This window comes from Megalobrama amblycephala, linkage group LG18 (genome assembly GCF_018812025.1).
Source record: "Megalobrama amblycephala isolate DHTTF-2021 linkage group LG18, ASM1881202v1, whole genome shotgun sequence".
Lineage (NCBI taxonomy): Eukaryota > Metazoa > Chordata > Actinopteri > Cypriniformes > Xenocyprididae > Megalobrama > Megalobrama amblycephala.
This window is the reverse complement of record NC_063061.1, coordinates 9442589-9459988: the sequence shown is the minus strand read 5'-3', so window position 1 is coordinate 9459988 and position 17400 is coordinate 9442589. Positions and strand designations below refer to the sequence as shown.

At 35.3% G+C, this 17400-nt stretch overlaps 1 protein-coding gene across 4 annotated transcripts in view; it reads left to right on the top strand.

The window, feature by feature from the left end:
- The window catches only part of dacha (dachshund a), a 201530-nt gene that overhangs the window by 103369 nt on the left and 80761 nt on the right, over positions 1-17400 (top strand). The gene's annotated exons all lie outside the window — the stretch shown is intronic.

Below are 17400 nucleotides of genomic sequence, written 5' to 3'. Positions count from 1 at the left end.
CGCCTGTTTTGGGTTCGAGTCTGGGCCCACCACTGATAACAGATAACTGATGGGCGGCACTGATACGAAATGTCAGCGAAAGGACACTTGAACGCTCTCTCTCAAACAAACTCACACATTCCCACACACACGTCCCCGGCCTTCGATCTCATACATACACACTTGTAGAAAGCGTCTCTTACACAAACCTCACACACACACACACACACACACACACACACACACACACACACACTCCGTCTCTCTCTTTCTCTGTGGGTGAAAACAATTGCAGGCCTAGCTGGTGACTTTGATGAATGACATGTCCCTTTGGGGAGCAGTTTCTCCATCTGTTTATCCCCCCTTCTGTTGCCCCCCTCCCTAAACTCACTCACACACATGTGCAGAAACACACACCGCACTCAGCGCAGGAGTATTTAAGACTGCCGCTGGCTCCGTCATGCACCTGTAAGCACTCTCGCACGCACAAGACATCTTCTTTTTCGAGCAACTTGAGTCTCGTTGTCGTATGTTGTTATGTAGTTGGCTAGTCAGGGAATAGAAAGTAGTCGATTGGTTGGACTAAAGGTCAATATATAATTGTGCAATTTACAAGCCATTTTACTTGTGTCTGTAAAAACAAAGACAAAAAAACTTGATTTTTATCAATCAATTTGAAGCTGAAGCTTTATATTTCAAAAAGGAGTCAACTGGTCAGACTAAAAGTCAATGTGAATTTGCAGTTTGCGACCCATTTTGGGTTTGGGATTCTAAGTTAAATGAGATTAATAGAAAAATATATAGGACAGAACTTGATTTTATCAATCCAGAATTTATCGAAAAGCTGAAAACGAACATTTACCGACTTGGCGGTAACCGTTCACAACCCGTTTTACTTCTGTAATGTGACATGTTTCTAATTTAAGAGTTCTTAAAAGAAAAACAAAAAGAAAGACTTTGATTTTATCAATGTGGAATTCATTTGAAACTGAAAACTGACAAATTTACTGCAAATTCAAGCACTGCCACTCAAAATAAGCACTGTGACCTCTTTGAGGGATTCTCTTCCCTCGTCTGTTTTAGAGCCGGCCACTTGTGTTGCACTCTGACTGGAGGGGTTAACTCTGTCTCTCTCTCTGAGTGTGTGTGTGTGTGTGTGTGTGTGTGTGTGTGTGTGTGTGTGTGTAGGAAAAGAGCTAGGATAAATAAAACATGGAGATCTGTTTAGTGACATATGGGCCAGCGCAGCCCGTCTCCTGCATCCTAATGAACGTTAAGCCTTTCAAACTGTGTGAGACGAGAGCTTTGTGCTGCCAGGAATATAGATATCAGCGAGAACCACTGTGCGTTTATGTTTGGTTAAACCTGTGATTCATGTGCACACTTTATAAGAGTGCATACTGCAACACCCACCTGAATTTTGTACTTTTGTTGGGGTTGTAAAACGTTGTAAGGAGTCACCGCGCATCTTGAAGTGGCACAGTCGTGCAGATTTAACATATGGCAGTCAATTGACAAGTCAGCTGAAAAAAAAATCCACAGTTGAACACAAATTAAGCTAGTAATTTGCAAATGTTTTTTTTTTTTTGGTGTCAGGAAAAAAGTCATTAGCACGTCTGTGACTTTTTAACATCTTTTTTGATATCTGACAAAGGTGATATCTGTACAGTCTTGGCAGAACTGTATAATTTGATCCCACAGGTTACATTTGTGATCAAAATTTAGGGTATAGAAGTATTTGTTGATGTGTTTTACTCAAAGTTGTTAACTGTAAGTGAAATGCAGACTTTCTTGATTTCATATCACAGCTTGATATGCAGAGACCTGTAAAATTTACCAGAAAGATGCTAGAAATTCAGTGTAATACAGTCAATTTCTATACTTCAGGCATTACTATATAAAGTTCATAACTGAATATATAATTGGAATGTATTAATATACTTGAACAACTGAGCTAACTTCAGTGTTTTTTCTTATTGAAATATACTGATAAACAACCAAAAAATGTATATTGATATTGTACACTCTAAAAAATGCTGGGTTAAAAACAACCCAAGTTGGGTTGAAAATGGACAAACCCAGCGATTGGGTTGTTTTAACCCAGCGGTTGGGTTAAATGTTTGCCCAACCTGCTGGGTAGTTTTATTTAAACCAACTATTGTTTAAAAATTGCTATATGGCTAGCTTAAAATGAACCCAAAATAGTTGTGAAATTAAAAACCAGATGCAATTAGAGGCAACAATAATAGACAAAAGGTGAATGTTTATTAATAAGCTTTAATATTTTATTAATATAAATTTAATAGTTTAATAGTTTATTAATATAAATGTATTAATAAGCAATTTAATAAATGTTTATTGTTTAATAATTATTCATTGAACATTAATAAATGTTCATTTCCAACATACTTTGGGTTCATTTTAATTAAGCAATACAGTCATTTTTAAACAATAGTTGAGTTAAATAAAACTACCCAGCAGGTTGGACAAACATTTAACCCTACCGCTGGGTTAAAACAACCCAATTGCTGGGTTTGTCCATTTTCAACCCAACTTGGGTTGTTTTTAACCCAGCATTTTTTAGAGTGTAAGTTGATATTGCATTAGTATTTTTATTGTTGAATGAAAAATAGACTTTCACTGTGAATTATAAGGTAATGCACACCTTCATACTGATAATATAATAATCATCAGTTTTACAGTATTTTACAGTAAAATTACATTTATTTCCTGCCTATTATTTATATATATAAGTGTAATATTTAGTAATGTTCATTGCACCACATTCATACTTTCCCTGTTTTTATAATCTCATTTTGTCCTCCTGTCAAACACACACACACACACACACACACACACACACACACACACTCCTCCATCTGCCCCCAGGTGCATAGGTGGGTGGCCTTCAATCCCTATTTAATGAAGGCTATGATTTTTTTTTTTTTTTGGATCACAGTGATCTGCCTGTCTTCAAACACACTAGCAGGAGATGTCTCAATAGCTCTTCATTATTGCAGGCAGAGCCTGTGGAAAAAAAACAAAAACACAGAGACATCATAATTACAAGAGCACGCACAGGCTCGGGGACGAAGAGAGGCTTGCGCGGGAGAAGATCTTCAAGTGTTTATTTCCATTGCTCTTCTTATGGCTTCCCATTACTTCTCCAGCACTTCCTGCATTGATCTACTCAGCTGAAGCGAAAGGACGATATGCGTTTATCACTTTTTTTCTTCTTTAAACAGTTTGTCCTCACTTATCACTACTCCACATGTGAAGATATTGTCTGGTATCACACCAGAGGTGAGAGAATAAGAGTCAAAAATCTGCTAAGGGCTAATTAAATGTAACAAATCATGTAAAAATGTATCTTTTATTGGAAGATTAAACATTTTGTCAAACTTTGATAATTGCCTTAATCTTTTAAACAACTGAGAAGATAGTGATCAAACTACATTTTATAAAAATCACCTGTCAGGTTTATAATATATATTACATCAGCATATGAGAGTCAAATTGAACGACTACAGGGATTCGTCTCAACATCACTCATTTTAACACTTCATCTATTGCCAATTTCATCGAGTGAAGAACAAATTTGTTACTCACGTGCATTATGTAGGCTATGTTATCATCTCTGACAGAAAGCATGTTGAAACTTTTAGTTGCCTTGACAAATTTTTACCATGGTAAAGTGGTGAAATAGCAGTTGTAGCAGTTGTGCTACAATGAAACCCATACGAAAATATAATCACAGATTTTTATGAAAATTAGCCATGGGTTTGCCTCAGCAATTGTAGTGTAACTAATGCATTTGTGCTAAAAGCCATAGTAACCACAGCCGTAAACTAAAATTTACTTTGATTTTACTACAAAAACCAGAGTTTTACTGTGGTATTTGTTGTAAAAAATGAACTATGGTTTCACTACAGGAACAACACAGCTGTTGTATTTATTGTAAAATCATAGCGACAAGAAGTAAAACACTCTTTCATGAAACTTTTGCTACAAGAACTATAGTGTAAGTAGTATTTGTTGTGGATCCATCAATGCAACCATTTATTTTAAGTGTAGTATTAGTTGACGCAAAAAAGTGAAATGAAACGAAATGTCAAAGATTTGGACAAAGAACTACTGCAACTTTTTTCATGGAAATTATCGTATATTTTTATAAGGGCTGTTAAATGCATCTGTGAACTTCATCTGTCTTTATTGAAGAATTAATAGCTATTGAGACGTCCACCTACAGAACTCAAGCGATATGATACTCATCTGTCTGTTTGTCAGCTGCTGGCCTCCTTATCACTGCACCGCTCGGCAGCGTTAACTCTATAATTAGCCACTTAATTAGCAAAGGGGACTTGATTGACAGTTTGGAGCCAATGACTCACGTTCAGGACGAACGTCTAAGCGTATGTGTGTTGTTCGAGTGTGCTAGCGCCGCCGGCAACACATTAAGACCCACCTTAAGATCAATCCTACACTCGTATCCAAAACCTCTTATGTGAGCACAAGTCAATCTGCGTGTGTCAGAGATTACAAAATTGGGATTAGTTCTGGGGAATGATACACATTTGTTAATCCCAAATAAATGATGTCGTCTTTGTGAAGCCTTGGAGTGACAAATTTCAGTCAAATGCCTCAGGATGAAAGATTATGTAGGTGGAAACCTGAAGTTGTCTGCCCGCTACCCCTCTCTCTCTATATATATATCATACATAAATTAATATCCGTATTTCAATAAATGCTATTCTTTTGAACTTTCTATTTAAAAATGTTCACAAAATTACAGTTTTTCAATTATGCATGTACATATTGGGGAAAGTTACTTTTAAAAGTAATGCATTATAATATTGCGTTTTTCCCTAAAAAACGAACTAATGCGTTAATTAGTTACTTTTCATAAAAAGTAATGGGTTGCGTTACTTTTGCAATACTTTTCCTCAGTTGGGCTTGCTTGTTTGTTTTTTAAAAATGACAAAAACAACAACAAAAAAAACCTTTAAAAAAACAAACAAAAGTGAAATGAATAAGCCTCAAGGCTGATTTATACCAAAGTCCCTTTAAGACAAGTCATTTCACTCGGCGGCCATCTTTGAAACGCCTCTCGGGCATCCTGGGCATCATGCAATCTCTGTGAATGGGGAAATATCAAATTCTCCAAAACTGTTCGCCAACCTTACCATTAAATTTCATATTTGAAATCAACAATGAAATCTAACAACAACCAGCTCATAAATTTAGTTTCTAAATGCTCGAATCATGACAAAAAAACAGTATTTTTCAGGCTGGATCAAGCTAATGCGCGTCTCTTCGGAGGTGCACGTCTGACTGTTTCTATAGAAACCGGTGATTCTAACGGCCGCTGAAGTGACGTGAAGACTTTACCAGTCGGCGATTGGCTCTTATTTAGAAGGCGGGACTTATTCCGCCATATTGCGCGTTACACTTTCTCCCATTCAAAACAACACGAGTGACACGTCTTGTGTTATTCTATAGACTTTGTTTATACTCAACGCGTCCGCAAGTTTGCTTGGGTGCGCGCGGCAAAAGTGATGTCATCGGCGCGTTGGAGGAAGTGTGTGTTGAGCGCGCAACGTCATATCGTGTGGCTGTGTGCACTTCACATTTTGTGTCTTTCTGCGCAGCTCCGCATCCTGAAAATGCACGAACGCGAGGCAAATCTGTCCGAGTATGTACATCTCACCACACCAGCACCCAGTTTTCGTGTCTAAATTAATCGTTTAACATTTACAAATTGTGCCAACAATACCATAAATAATCCGCAAAATAATGGTCCATGTTTAATAAAAACTAAATGAAAATGTTTAGTGAAATTAGAAAATATTTAAGAGATTGTTAATTTAGTTGTATACATGTTCTCATATCCATATATTTTGTTCTAATGTCACAAGTAATAATCTCAAGGTTTACTGTGTTTTACACGATTCTTTTTGCAGTGTGGTTTTGTTGAAGTGTAAACTAGAATAAACATCGTCACATGTACCTTTCTTCTTCTCACCACTGCTTACTGCTGATCTAGAGAACAGTTTATCCAAGTCGCCCCCTGTCGTTTCAAGGAATAGAACAACGGCGAGCGCGTCGAGTATAAACGCCTCGTCCGTTTGGGGAGGTGCGCGCGCAGTCAGTGGAGGCTCGCGGTGTGGAGCCAGGCGAAAGTGTAAATCCAGATTCAGGCTGAAAGAAATGCAAATTCACACCTGTACAGCAGAGGGCGCAGCTCAAACAAACCTTTCAGCTGTGCTGCCATTCTGGAATAGATGAAGAATACGATGAAAGATAAGCAAGTTTAACACTCTTACTTCAGCAATACAAAAAAGAAAAAAAGAAACACAAATGTGATGTTTCTCTAAAGTCATTTTTGCTTGTTAGTATTGTTGAATTGGATCATCGAAGGTCATTGGTTAATAAAGTGAGATTAAATACATTAAGTATATTTCTGTTATTTAACATATTTAATTATTGCAGGTTTGCGTAATATTTATAATATTTAATAAATGGTAAAGTAACTTGCGTTACTTATTTGAAAAAGTAACTCAAGACATTTAGTTGTAAATTTAAAAGTAATGTTTCTTTACTCATTACTTGAAAAAAGTAACTGATTACATCTCACATTGCATCACACAATACTGTGTGTGTGTGTGTGTGTGTGTGTGTGTGTGTATGCTGTGAAATGATTAATCGTGATTAATCGCATCCAAAATAAAAATTTGAGTTTATATAATGTGTGTGTAAACATATAAATACACACACACATGCATGTATATATTTAACAAACATATTAAATATTTATTATATTTATATATAATATCAATTATGTATGAAAAATATATAGAGAGTGTATGTGTGTGTATATATATATATATATATATATATATATATATATATATATATATATATATATATATATATATATAAATATATATAAATATTTCTTAAATATATACATATATGTGGGTGTATTTTATATATACAGTGCATAAATATACACAGTACACACACATTATGTAAACACACACTTTTATTTTGGATGCAATTAATTGTTTGATATATATATATAACATGTGTGTGTATATGGGTATGCATATGTATGCCAAAGTTTTTTAATGATTTTTTTCTTTGTGTGCTAATAAAGTGTTTATAAGCAGAGAATCGAGCATCGTGAGGTTGTATGAATAATATGTCCATGTTAATTACTCATCAGGGCACCTGCAGCTAAATGAGCTTGTGCTTACCAGAAATAGTTACTGTTCTCCATGTGAAGGGCATCATCACACACACACACACACACACACACACACACACACACACACACACACACACACACACACACACACACACACACACACACTTACTCTCTGGACAGCTAATACAGAATTTCAATATAGACACACACACACTCAAACAAAAAAGGGCCAACAAAAAAACAAAGAGTCTCAGCATCCCACAGCGAGCTTTATTAATTTTGACAGTGCAGTATGTAAATGCCTATTTTAGTGCTTACGCTGCTAGTTAGCCAGGTATCGGCCGCGCTGACACTTCTTCCCTTTGTATAAAAAAAAGAGAAGAAAAAAGAGAGAACGTCAATAGCACATCGATAAAGTCACGCTAATTTTTACACGCTGTCCTCGACTTTGCCCTCATCTGCACTTTTTTTTTTTTTATTTAACATCAAAGTTCAAGATCTGACTTCGTTAATCTGGTATTAAAATGAATAAAAGGGTGACCTTGTCCAAATTAATAACTCAGTGGTGAAACATGCTTTCAACGTTCAGAAAGGTTACACAAAGGTTAGCCTTCAAGTGCGGCACCAGCATGCCGAGGGAGACGCGGAGAGACTCACCGCTTTCTCTTTCACGTAGACTCTTGAACTTGCTTTGTTCATGAGACATGTAAGCTCATCATTTCTTGCTTTTGTTGTGTAGCTTATAGACAAAAGTCTAAAGATGAAATGGTTAAGAAGAAGTTGTCTTGTGTCTAAACTGAGATCAAGACACTGTAGACAGTTTGTTGACAGGCTCTCTGCTCTACTGCTCTTTGGTCGCTCTCAGGTCCATGTGTTTTTTGACACAAGTACAAGAGATACCCGTTTACATCTGGTGTTTTAATACGTCTCTTTTGTCCAATTTCAACCACTTCTATCCTGATTTCTTCACGGGGAGGGTCTAGGAGTGGGTAAATGTGTGGGCTTTTTCAGATCTTTTGATTTAATGGACGAAATAAGCTTGATGAAAGGAGATGATGGAAAAACACACAGAGAGCAGGAGCAAAGTTTAAATCCTGTCTGGCTAGCGTGCTTCCCGTAAAGTTTACGCGTTAGGTCATTAGGTGGAGAGTAGGTGGTCTTTTGTGGCCGTTCCGATGCGTTTGACCACATGAGCTACCTCTTTTTGACTACCTCTGGAAGTGGTTGAAAGTGGACAAGTTTTAGACTGTGTTTACACCTGTACTCAATGTCGTCTACTTGTGATCTGATCAACTAAAACGCATCTTAATACCAGGTGTAAACAGGGCCTCAGACAAACTGCTTTACAAAACTATTTTGCTCTTACATGTGTCAGATCCTGAGGGAAAGCCGCTGTATTGTGCTCATGTCCACAACTAGGGTCTGTCTTCATAGTTCAGTAGTAAGTACACTGGCCAGGGAAGTAGCCATTTCTCTTGCTGTCGCAATGTTGTTTACTTACTATATACACAAAATCACCATATACACATACATATGATGGAGTTAAAATCAGTTTTGTTATTGTTAACTAAAACTATTAAAAATGAATGAAACTGAAATAAAATATAAATATTAGATTAAACTTAAACTACTGAAATAAACCAACTAACTGAAATAAAATGTTTGTTGAAGTTCGCAATTAATTGTTTGCAAAATAAAAGTCTGTGTTTACGTAATATATGTGTGTGTTCTGTGTCTAAAAATTATGTGTATATATAAATACAGAAACATAAATGTATATATTTAAGAAAAATGTTAGATTTACAGTACAGTCCAAAAGTTTGGAACCACTAAGATTTTTAATGTTTTTAAAAGAAGTTTCGTCTGCTCACCAAGGCTACATTTATTTAATTAAAAATACAGTAAAAAACAGTAAATTGTGAAATATTATTACAATTTAAAATAACTGTTTTCTATTTGAATATATTTCACAAAGTAATTTATTCCTGTGATGGCAAAGCTGAATTTTCAGCATCATTACTCCAGTCTTCAGTCACATGATCCTTCAGAAATCATTCTAATATGCTGATCTGCTGCTCAAGAAACATTTAATGTGTACAATTGTACAAAATATTTGTGTACAATATTTTTGTTCAGGATTATTTGATGAATAGAAAGTTCAAAAGAACAGTGTTTATCTGAAATCTAATCTTTTGTAACATTATAAATGTCTTTACTGCCACTTTTGATTGATTTAATGCATCCTTGCTGAATAAAAGTATTCATTTCTTTAATTTCTTTTCAAAAAAATAAAAATAAAAATTCTTACTGACCCCAAACTTTTGAACGGTAGTGTATAATGCTACAGAAGCTTTGTATTTCAGATAAATGCTGTTCTTTTGAACTTTCTATTCATCAAGGAATCCTGAAAAAAAAAGTACACAACTGTTTTCAACATTGAAAATAATCATAAATGTTTCTTGAGCAGCAAATCAGCATATTAGAATGATTTCTGAAGGATCATGTGACACTGAAGACTGGAGTAACGATGCTGAAAATTCAGCTTTGCATCACAGGAATAAATTACTTTGTCAAATATATTTAAATAGTACACAGTTATTTTAAATTGTAATAATATTTCACAATATTACTGTTTTTTACTGTATTTTTAATTCAATAAATGTAGCCTTGGTGAGCAGACGAAACTTCTTTTAAAAACATTAAAAATCGTAGTGGTTCCAAACTTTTGGACTGTACTGTATATATAAAATATTAATATTTATATGTAATATAAAATATATATATTTATTAAAACATGCATATATTTATTAAATTTATACATGTATGTGTGTGTATTTATATATACATAATTATTATACACAGAACACACATATTACATAAACACAGACTTTTATTTTGCAAACAATTAATGGCAGTTAATCGTTGCACATCCCTAGTTGAAGTACAAAAACTAAATTGAAAAAAAAAATAAAGGTACATAAAATACTATTTTATTTTACTAATAAAAAAAATGAAAATATATAAATAAAAACATAAGTAATACTAAAATAACACTGGTTAATTTAAATAATTATAATTATTTATTAATTTTGATATCAATTGGTTGTTTTATTATTGTAACTTATTATTATAAGTATTATTGTTATTAATTATTATTAACAACAATAATATTTTACACTCTCTTTACACTATATTAGCTAAACTTTTTTTTTTCAGTTCTCTAATCTAATTTTAGATTTAATTAAACAAATACAGTTTCGTGGCCATTTAAAAAAAAATTAGATTTTAGATCGAATCGTCCGGCCTTTCTACTGGTTCATGTCATAGAAGACACACCCTAGACCCTTCCCATCATGCTGTTCAAGAGCACAGAAACAGCCGTACAAGAGGCTCTAAATGCTTTAAGTGTTAGAGAGAGATAGTGAAGGCAGTTCAACAGGTGCAGTGAACTACTATATCAGCCTTTTCCTTTCACTTCCTACTTATCCCTCTTTCTGTCTCTCTCACTCCCTTTTTCTCTGGCTTTCTCCGGCCACTGGAGTGGATCAGTCAAATTATCGAGTGGCAAAACTAATTCGGCGCCCGGGGGCCGGCAGAGCTGCCACTTCCCATCAGCCCCTCCGCCAGTCAGCGCCCAACTGTTTTCATTTGGGTCCTCTTGTTTCATTTATTATGGCTATTGGAGCTAATCCTACGAGCAAACCCCCGGCCGGCCTGCCTGTCACTATTGTTTCGGCTCTTGGATGCACCTTGCCTTCAGTGGGAGGGCTGCTCCAGTACCAGCTCATGACGGAAGTGAGCGTTCTCAGATGGAGAGAGAAAGAGCGGGAAGGAGATCTCATCAATCATATTAAACTCATTTGGACAGACTCGAAACCCCCCACTTTCTCTTTCTCTGCCTCACACTTCTTGAAGATGGTTATAGTTGCTCTATTGTTTCCTTTTTTGTACTGTAGTTAAGCAGGAACTACCCAGTCTTAGAGACCTAATTTTTAACTTTTATATCTTACGTCTTTACTCATTTTTATACGCAATACATGCATCAAAGTTATGCACATTAGTAGGTAAATTCAAGCTAGTAATAATTTAATTAAAATTGTAATATTTTTAGTTTTTCATCACTTTAGTAATGTAGTAGAACGTTTTTGAGAAGGCTCAGCCTTCCTTACCTCTTCTGAAAAACTGACACTGAATGTAAGATCACTTGGGGGTTTTTTTCCTGAAAAATCTGATAAGAACAAAGTCTATTTGCTCTCTATTTAATCTCATTACAACTGAAATAGATCTCATTTGGTGTTTTTCTGTTCTGTAGAAATGTTGTGTGTGTGTGTGTGTGTGTGTGTGTATATATATATATATATATATATATATATATATATATATATATAATCTAATTTTTTTTTTTTTTTTTTGGCAGACAGGCAGGCAGGCATTTGAACAGCCACAAAAGACCACCTACTCTCTGCCTACTGACCTAACGTGTAAACACACACACATATATATATATATATATATATATATATATATATATATATATATATATATATATATATGTGTGTGTGTGACACATACTCTACCACTATTAAAGGGTTTTATATATATTTTCCTTAGTTATAAAATTTGTTATTTGTAAAATATCTGATGTTATAAGCAAAGTATACATTTGAAGAAAAAAAATGAAAAAATAATGAATTCTAAGATTAACTGATGTTATTACACACACACAAACACACACACACATTTTAAGACTATACACTGTAATTTTTTTTTTTTTCTCTTATTCAGAAAGAGCAAACTCCAGGAAACACTGAAGTTTGCCTTATCTTTTGTTTTTAATCCAAACCTCACACTTGTGCTACAGAAAATTATTGATTATAATCAATACAGCCTCTCATGCATTTCCATGAACAAAAGATGCTCAAGGAAGGGCAAATGCATCGACATTCAGAGTTCAGTCGTAATCTTGAAGTAATTCCCTTCGCTAATACATATTTATATAAAAAAGTGTAGCTTTCTTGATTAGGCCATCAAAAAGCCTTGACTACAGAGAGAGAGAGAGAGAGAGAAGAAGTGTGGGAGAAGTGATTGACTCTACTTCACCACGGGGCAACAGTTAAAAAGAGGTTAAGGGTTTTGTGGAACACTTAACACATGCTAGTCAAGGTAAACCGTTGTTTGTTGAAGCCTGGACTCTCTAGGTTTGCTGTCTTGTGGGAAAATAAACGCCTGTGGGTCTGAAGAGAGAATTGGGTGGTCTGTCTTTAACGACCCTGCTTCAGTCTTCCTTTGAAATGTGAGGGAGGTCATACCTCTGCGCCTCTGCAATTAACCATGTTAACGAGGCTAAGCCATTAGCGCTAGCACCAAATTTGGGATGTTAAGCAAACGAGCACTTCGCTGTTGTAAAGACATAGGTGTTGCATATTTATTTGTCTACTTTGCACTAAATTAGCCTAAAAGTTAGTACGAATACATTTTGCTTTGAAAGCCTTTTTGCCTTTAGCATAGCACGTTTTGTTTTTAGCATATAGCTTGAGGGTTAAAAACAAAACTGATACAAATTTCTGACTAAAAAGAAATGACTAAATTTATGCTACATATTCCATCCCTTCCACATGAATGATACCTCAAATCATGTTGCTTGTGGAGGCGAGGTGAGGAGAGGAGAGGAACTTACTTATGATTTTTTGCCTGCCAGATTAAAAAAAACCTCTTAGGTTTACAGTGAGTCACATCTAGAGATCTTTTGACTTAACACCACCTAACAGCCACACAGAAGTTGCATCCCAAATGATGCACTATACTCTATGCAGTTATTCTATGCATTATGTGCTCAACTGTGTAGTGTATGAATTTTATGAAAGGTTATTTTGTCATTCAACATCAGAGTCTTATAGCCCCCCTACGGAGCCCTGAGAAATTTTACATTTTAGCGAATTGAGGGAACGAAATAGTAAATCATGCGCACGTTTTAGCGAATCGAGGGAACGAAATAGTAAATCATGCGCACGTTTTAGCGAATCGAGGGAACGAAATAGTAAATCATGCGCACGTTTTAGCGAATCGAGGGAACGAAATAGTAAATCATGCGCATGTTTTAGCGAATCGAGGGAACGAAATAGTAAATTGTGCGCACATTTTAGCAAATCGAGGGAATGAAATAGTAAATCGTGTGCACGATATAGCAAATCTAGGGAACAAAATGGTAAATTGTGGCCACGTTTTAGTAAATCGAGGGAACAAAGTAGTAAATTGTGCGCACATTTTAGCGAATCGAGGGAACAAAATAGTAAATCATGTGCACGTTTTAGCGAATTGAGGGAACGAAATAGTAAATCGCGCGCACGATATAGAAAATCTAGGGAACAAAATAGTAAATTGTGGCCACGTTTTAGTAAATCGAGGGAACGAAATAGTAAATCGTGTGCACATTTTAGCGAATCGAGGGAACAAAATAGTAAATTGTGCGCACATTTTATCGAATCGAAGGAACGAAATAGTAAATTGTGTGCACGATTTAGCGAATTGAGGGAACGAAATAGTAAATCGTGCGCACGTTTTAGCGAATCGAGGGGACGAAATAGTAAATCGTGCACACGTTTTATCGAATCGAGGGAACGAAATAGTAAATCGTGCACACGATTTAGCAAATTGAGGGAACTAAATAGTTATTTGTGTGCACAATTTAGCAAATCGAAGGAACGAAATGGTCATCGGTCAACAAAAGTTTCTTTGCAAACTCTTTATTACACTGTGCCTCCAAAACAATCCGCAGTCAGCGATCCATGAAGGCATTAAAACTAAACCATCCACTTGTCCCTGACGCTGATATCCTTCTAAAGTCTCTTCCATTTGTCCTGTTGTCGACAGCACGTGGATACGTCTGTACACCTCTGTATATCTGTATACTGTATCCATCCGGTGTAGACAGTGTCAGTGATTATAATAGGTTATATTTGCTTTTGACGTGACGCGGCAGCGCTCTCCAGTGGGTGGGGCCAATGCTCCAATGATGTATAACTATTTATCGGTTTCTTGCTCTGGAGGCAGTCATATGCAAGTGTATTTGCCTGTGTGACATCACAAATCCCACAACATTGAAAAGAGCTGTTTTTGGGGCTTGTTTAAATAAAGGCTTTGTTTATAATAAGAAGGACATTTTAAGCTCTGAAACTTGCAGGATGTTTTAATGGTACAAAGACCTCTTATCAAGGTAGATCAAGGCAAATTAGATTTCTCATGTCATGACCCCTTTAATGAAATTCCACCTCAAATGTCCTCCTAAAGGAAAATTATAACACCTATTTTGTTTTCTCTCTCTTTTGCTTTGTTTGATGCCTTCGGCTGCATCTCAACTAATCTAGATCAACAACAGTTTGAAGAGTGTGCACACACACCTACACACACACACACTCACACACACTCGTATCAGGGAGGAGAAAGACACGCTAATATTGCTGTCCGAAGATGTTTGTGAGGATGTTTTCAGGTATGATGCCCGAGGGTTTACAGCAGCTCACTTTCACACTAATCAACACAATCCGTTCCTTCTACACATTTAAACAAGGTTTTACACCGTACACCGCTGTATGCGCTCGCAGGGCTTTTTTCTGCATTCACATCCGTATAATGCATCCCTTGAAGAATTAGACATTTGAAGAGTGAAAGTAATAAATGAGTTTATCAGGTTTTATGAACTAATAAACATAATCATGGTTTACATTACCACACCTCCAGACTGCACTAAACCAGTTTGTTTGAACAGGAGCAGGATGGTTCATGTGAACTTTGATCGTCATTATTAATATTAATATAAGGCGAAGTGCTGTTTCTCAGAAACAGTCTGGGCAGTCAGTTGTGAAAGGTGGACCTTGATATTATTATTTTTTTTTCCTGTGGAGTTTTATCATATCCTTATCAAATGCTCTGCACAGATCACACAACCACAGTTAATGTGAGGTCAATAAAAACGTGTAGAGTATGGCACTGCTCAAATGGAGTCACAAATTGCAGCTTTTATACCTACATTAATATTTACATTGACTTTTACTTAATTTTTTTTTACTTATTAACACTTGGTTTATTTAGCAGCAGCATGCTGAGGTTGAGAATTATGCATTTGGAGACAAAAATGGACCATGTTAAAGGGTTAGTTAACCCAAAAATGAAAATTCTGTCATTTATTACTCACCCTCATGTCGTTCCACACCCGTAAGACATGAACTGTTTTAAATATGTGTTTAGTAGCTTTCTGGGCATTGAAAGTGTTAATTGTCTTGCTGGCAATGGAGGCCTCACTGAGTCATCAGATTTTATGAAAAATATCTTAATTTGTGTTCCAAAGATGAACGAAGGTCTCATGGGTGTGGAACGACATGAGGGTGAGTAATTAATGACAGAATTTTCATTTTTGGGTGAACTAACCCTTTAAGTAACAATCCCTGCATTTTGCTGATCGTATTTTTTTGATTAAAGGTGCCCTAGAATGTTCTTTCACAAGATGTAATATAAGTCTAAGGTGTCCCTGTGAAGTTTCAGCTCAAAATACGCCATAGATTTTTTTTTAATTAATTTTTTTAACTGCCTATTTTGGGGCATCATTAACTATGCACCGATTCAGGCTGCGGCCCCTTTAAATCTCGCGCTCCCTGTCAGTTATTATCGCTCCATCTGCCATTTTTCGCTGTTGTTCTTGCTTGCTTACCTAGTCTGATGATTCAGCTGTGCTGCTCCAGACGTTAATACTGGCTTGTGTAATGCCTTGAACATGGGCTGGCATATGCAAATATTGGGGGGCGTACATATTAATGATCCCGACTGTTACGTAACAGTCAGTGTTATGTTGAAATTCACCTGTTTTTATTTTTTAAACAAATGAGATTTACATAAGTAGGAGGAAGCAATGGAGTTTGAAACTCAGTGTATGTCATTTCCATGTACTGAACTCTTGTTATTCAACTATGCCGAGGTAAATTCAATTTTTGATTCTAGGGCACCTTTAAAATGTAATGACACCTAAAACAACTTTAATGCTGATAAAACATTTTACAATCCAATTAAATCAGGAATTAAATCAAAATTAAATTATGTACTGTAAATTATTATTATTATTATTATTATTATTATTTGTTTTTGTCATTATTATTATTATTATTACATATGAAAGTTAAAGGGATAGTTCACTCAAAAATGCAAATTCTGTCGTCATTTTCTCCAATTTTATTTCCCCCCATGGAACAAAAAAGGAACTATTTTGCATAATGTTCATACAATGAAAGCATAAAAATGACAAAAAGCAAATTTTTAAATTTTGTACATTTTGTTAAATTTTAAAAATTGGTAATGTTTTTTTTTATTATTAGTTTAATTTATTTTTAATTCAGTTTACGTTTTAGTTTTATTATTTCCATTTAATAATTTTAGTTTTACAACTTAAACTTATTTTATTTCTTATTTGTTTTTGTTTTTATATAAATTTTTTGAAATGTTTTATTTCACTTTTATTTCAGCTTTATTGATTGATACTTCTTTTTTGTTTTTGTTTTAATATTCTTAGTTTTAGCTAATGGTAATAATCCTGCCATAAATATACTCCAGAATCCAAATAACTAATGGCGTTTTCCATCAATGTGTTTTTATGCACCAATTTTAAATAACTATTTAAATAACTATTACTTAAATAATAATAGGGAAGAATTTTAGCAAATAATGTCTTTTGGACTGTTCATACAAAGCTATCACATGACTTCAGAAGGCTTGCAATAAAATGCACAGACTCTTGACTACTTTTATGGTATTTTCGTGACATTTTGAAGGCCTGACAGTCTCGTTTCACATTTACTTTCATTATATGGAAAAGAGCAGCTTGGACATTCTGCAAAACATCTCCTTTTATGTTCTACGGAAGAAAGAACGGCATACAAGTTTGGAACAGTATGTAGGCAAATAAATGATGACAGGATTTAATTGCATGCATGTTTCAGACAATTAAAAGCCATATTCTGAGAACACTTTGGGGTGTTTGGACAGAGGGGATGGATGATAGTAAGAAAAGAATGTGTGTAGAGACCAATATAGAGGAGTATGTGAGCCAAAGACACAGCGCGAGAGAGAAAGAGGAGGTAGGAAAAGTGCTCTCCACTCACTTTCTGCCCAGTGAGCAGTGCCTTGTTACTCTTTGAACACTTGGCCCATTTATTTCTGCTAAGTCGTGA